At 44.0% G+C, this 5,392-nt stretch overlaps 1 pseudogene; it reads right to left on the bottom strand.

The window, feature by feature from the left end:
• Positions 1 to 3,533: 3,533 nt before the first annotated feature.
• On the bottom strand, positions 3,534 to 4,812 carry LOC149523702 (uncharacterized; annotated as a pseudogene).
• Between the last annotated feature and the right edge of the window lie 580 nt (positions 4,813 to 5,392).

Here is a 5,392-nt window from a genome sequence, read left to right as displayed (position 1 = left end):
GGGGCATGGGCATCATTTGGGGAGGGGACAGAAGCATTGCATGCGGGGCAGTTGGAGGGGGAATGGGCATAGCGGGGGGGCAGGACGGTGGAAGCCAGGAGCAGTGACATATTGGCACACATGCTATCACACCATTGCGTGAATTGCTCTCATGCGCGGTTCCACCACTCAACGACCTTGCGTATGTTCTGTGCCCAGGTCTGCTGCATGTTGTGCGGGATACTGACATGCTGGCTCATGAGGTCTTTCTCGACCCTGGCGTGCCTGGCTGTGGTGGGGTGGCTCACCCCTCAGACTCGGCTGGTCTGGCTATAGAGAACACAAAGAGGGAGAGGCGGTCAGTCATCCATACAGACACTTTCCCTGAGGCCGTGCCCTCCTCTGTGAGCTGCGACCAACAGCCCTTGGGGCAGAAGAGGGGGATGTCCTGGGAGCAAGACCATGTGTGGCCTGACAGCAGGCCCTGCCTCCCAGGGGCCCCAAGGCCCACAGACAAGCAGGAAAGGGAACTGTCCAGCCTCAGTGGGATCCCCTCATGGGCAGCAGAGGAGCTAGGAGCAGCCTGGGCCTCCCTGGTGTCTGCAAACACACCCGAGGCTCGCAGCATTGCCTGTGGGAGCAGATGGTGCCTTGCACATGTAGGCATGCCCGTGTGCTGTGTGCAGCACTCCTCGGTGTGTCTGGAGTCATGCCTGCACTCTTGCAGCTAGCCTGCTTCCAGCCGTGGCAGGTGCTGGGAGGGCTCCTCTCCCCATAGCAGGCCGTGTGTGGCCTTCCCTGAGCCTGGCAGCAGGATCCCGCCCATGCTCAGGGGCTGCCTGCTGCGTCCGCATGCAGCATAATAAGGCTGCCCATGGTTCCACGTGCGTGTACTGTAGCATGATGCCCAGCCCGAGCTGCCCGAGTGGCACTTGCCCCCGGCCCCTGTGCACCAGCCTCCCCCACCTTGTGTGTGTGACAAACTAAGACCACTCACCTGAAGATCCCTCCCCAGCATCTGACGCTCTCTCCCCAGCAATCCCTCCCCAGAGTCACAGTCTCCGTCTTCTCCTCCTACTCTGGCTGGCCCTGGTCCTCCTGCTCCACCTCCACCGTGACCTCTGGCCGTGCAATGATGGGGGTCTGGAGGCCAGAGTCCACCACAATGGACTGTTTCCCCACCCCCCATGAGCTAATGCAGCTCATTGAAGTAGGGGAAGGGGCGGGGTCCTGTCCCTGAGTGCGAGCTGTGCTCTCTAGCCAAAACATATCCTGGGCTGAGCTCACCTTACTCCAGACCTGCACTCTGCCAGGGACTCAGCCATGCGCTCCAATATCTTGGCATTGCAGCGCTTGGAGTGAAACTCCTCCAATGTCTCCTTGTCCCACAGCTCGAGGAGGGACAGGATCTCCACTCCGGACCAGGAGGGTGCCTGCCTCTTGGTCCCCCGGGGTGGGTCCTGGGACTCCTGGGGCTGCTCTCTGCGAGGGCCAGGTAGGTCGCAGAGGGCTTGAAGCTGGGCCATGAGTGGCAAGGCCTCTGGCAGGGAGAGCCACAGTGAGGTGCTGCTCTCAGGCTGGCTTCCTGCCACAAGGCTTGTCCAGGGTGCCTGCAGCTTTAAGAGGGGCCAGGAGACAGGAACTATTGAGTCCTGATTAATTTGGACGGAGTGTCCACCAGGACGCCTGTGTTATTTGCTGGAGGCCTCTTCTTTTGAAAAAAAAAAAAAAAAAAAACCTTCCTCCTCACCCATATCTGCCTTTTTCCTAAGGAGCTCTTTCAGAAAAAGGCTTTTTCCTCATAGAAGGAGGATTATCAATGCCAGAAAACCCCTCTGGTCTTTCAATTTACTTTCAGAAGAACATGATTGCAATGTGGACAAAAAATGAAGGTTTTTTTTCAGAAAAACGGCTGTTTTTCTGACAAAACTCTGTAGAGTAGACATACCCTAAGGTTACAGCTACGTTGTAATATCCACCAGTATATAACTTACTGCTGTTAAAATATTCTTTAAAATGACAGTAGACTATTCAGAGAATTAATAGAAACTTGTTCCGAAATACAGAATTTTTCTCTCATGAGACCAGAAAGTAATAGGTCCCAATAATTTAGTTATTTATTTCTATGATCTTATTGCTGTATATAATGTTGTATTCACCGTTTTTACTTGGGAAAACCATAAATAGCTTCTGTAAAAAGTAAAGCATTAGGCTATATAGAAGTTTACTATTTTAGGTCCAAAACCTGCAATTGGAGCTGTGCAGGCAAACTTTGGACACAAAGGTGCTCTGTGCAAAGTTCTACCACTGTAGTTCTAATTGTAGAATTGGGACCTTAGAGCAAAATTCTTCCCGTTTTAGCAGTGTAATTTACTTGTATCCCTCATATTGGCTAGGTACGTGGCTCTCAACCTTGCCAGACTCAGTATCCCTTTCAAGAGTCTGATTTGTCTTGTGTATCCCCAAGTTTTACCTTCCTGAAAAACTTACAAAATCAGACGTAAAAATACAAATGTGTCACAGCACAGGATTACTGAAAAATTGCTTGCTTTCTCATTTTACCACATAATTATAAAAGAAATCAATTGGAATATAAATATTGTACTTCCATTTCAATATATAATATACCGAGTACTAAAACCAAATAAGTGCTACATCTCTATTACTATGAAATTTTAGTTTGCACTGACTTCTGGTGCTTTCTATGTAGTCTGTTGTAAAACTAGGCAAATATCTAGATCAGTTGATGTGCCCCCTGGAATAGCTCTGAGTACCCCCAGAGGCACACGTACCACTGGTTAAGAACCACTGACTTTGGTATTTAAGTGAACTTCAGTTGATTTTACATCATTGTAACTGAGTACACAATTTGACCCCAAATTATGTAAAATATTCAACAGACTATTATTGGAAGGCTGCTAAGGATTGTGGAGAGAAACATCTGGATGCTGGAAGAGGAGTACGATAGATTGAACAAACAATTGTTTAGTGTAGGAGGCAATGAGAGATTGCCGGAGCAGGTAGCTAATATAAATTTGCAGGGTTCTATTTACTGTCCTGTCCATTTAAAGGTAGAATGTGGTAGATGTCTCCTTACAGAAAAAGATAAGTAGGTGATACATAAACAGGATCTGTGGGAGGTTTTGTTTGAGTATTTATAACCAGTTTACTCCATTACAAAGAGTGGTGCCAGGTGGAGATCTCAATGTGAATGCAGAAAAGTGTTTAAAGAAAACTGCTAGGATATAGCCACAGCATTCTGTACTAACATTTCAGAGAAGAATTCTAGAAGGATTAGTTTCTTATTCACTAGTGACGGATAATTGTCACACTTGAATTTGCATACCTTCAATGTACATCCTCGTAACATGTACATGTGTGTGCCTGCATGTATGTGTGTTTAAGGTTATTTACCCGTACACACATAGGCGTTCGCAGCACATTTCATTATGGTGTGCACCCAGGGAATTTTTTTTTTTTAAAGGCGAACATTTAGTGAATACTCAATCATAAAGGACATTATTTTTATTTATCAAACAAACTAAAGAAACTAAAACTTAACTAAACTTAATTTTTTTAAATTAACAACTAAACTGTACTTAAAAAATACAAACTTAAAAAATGAGACACAAAATACCAAATTTTTGCTGTAGTGATAACCAGGCGTATACAAAGATAAAGGCAATTTTCATGATCTTTATCTTTAACTAGATAATGAGCTAACCCAAATTGACCAAAACAGATTAAGGTTTCTTCATCTTCCTGTCCTAGAGAATGATACATCGCTCATCAGGTGTTATGGACTTCAATTCCTCAATCACATCATTGTAATAAACTGACTAAGCCAATTCTTGTTCAATGTACAAAATCATGAGTGAGTTGAGGCACTGTTGGGACATTGTACTTCTTAGTTTGTTTTTTACATGTGCTAATTTCAAAAAGTCCCTTTCACACGAACAGCTTGTAACAGGTAAAGCTGCAAAGCAAAGAACAGATTTGTAAAAGGCCTGGAACATGGAAGACTGATCCGATTCCTTTAGCCAATCAAGCCACTCTTTGGTGGTGTTTGTAGTGCTACCTTTAGGAACAGATCCATCATAACCCCGAAGCAATCTGACTTCAGCTTCCAACTCATCCAAGGACACTTTAAATTTGTTGGCAATGATTCTCATATAATCCCTGCCAATGTCAGTTTTCCCATTGCAGTCACAATTTTACAAGTCTCCTGTTCAAATCGCTGGTCAATGCTGGTAATCATTGAGTCTAGGAGCGGGTAAAATGAAGTTATTCTCTCCCGCTCTTCTTTTGTATCAAAGTGATGCTGGGACTCAAATGCATCATCAATACGTGTGGACGTTTTTCTCTTTTTAACTGGGGGAATCGATATATCATTCTCTACACACATTTTCACACTGTCATTGAAAATAGATTGAAAATATTCTGGGCCACTTCTCATCACAGCCAAAGAATTATGCAAGCTTTTTACCCTGTCATTGCAGTAAGTAAGTTAAAATCTGGAGCTTGAAGAGCCTTAATCACTTTTACCACCATCTGGAGAATATGGTGCATCATGTGAAGGGCAAAGATGAACTTGAATGAATTTAGTTCATGGATAAGGCCCCTGGCTTTTATTTTAGCATCAGCAAGGCGAGTTGTTTCAATGTTCTCTTGTAAAGCTTGTAAAATGATGGAGTAGTTTTGTTTTACAGCAGGGACTGCTTCTGCTCTGCATGCCCATCTTATGTTTGATAGTGGCTTCAAAGTCTTCAACTGGGATCCTACTTCTTGTAAAATCTTCTCCATTACTGCACATCACACAGAACTCCCCTCCATGAAGGCATAAAGAGTCTGAATAACACCAAAAAAATCAAAGACAGTTCTGTTTTGTTTACTTCAAGTGCAAACATCTATTAGGACGAGGTTCAAACAATGCGCATAGCATTGTACATAAGAGTATTTCACTGTTTCTTTCTTTACATTTCATTTGAACTCCCGCAGTACATCCAGACATAGTAGATACGCCATCAAAACAGACAGACATCACTGATGACCAGTGATTTTTAAGAATGCCAAGGACGTCATGTAACTGGTCAAAAATAGACTGAACATGAACTGTTAATAGTCTCTGAACAGACACAAAATGTTCAACTGGACTATGTTTTTCATTGTCAAAATACCACACCACAATGGACATCTGTTCATGGTGTCCACAGTCAGTAGTGTCGTTGGCAATTATTGAGACCATTTTTCCATTTAGTGAAGACACAATCTTTTGTTGCAAGGCCACAATTAAATCATTTTGGATGCGATTATTCAGATAGGTAGTGTTTTGAGGAAATTGTTGCACATGCTTTGCCATTAAGGAATCATATTTTTTGAGCATATTGACAAGATTTAGAAATAAACCTCTCTC

Source organism: Pelodiscus sinensis, chromosome 12, assembly GCF_052426305.1.
Source record: "Pelodiscus sinensis isolate ZL-2025 chromosome 12, ASM5242630v1, whole genome shotgun sequence".
Taxonomy (NCBI): domain Eukaryota; kingdom Metazoa; phylum Chordata; order Testudines; family Trionychidae; genus Pelodiscus; species Pelodiscus sinensis.
This window is presented reverse-complemented; position numbering and strand designations above follow the sequence as displayed.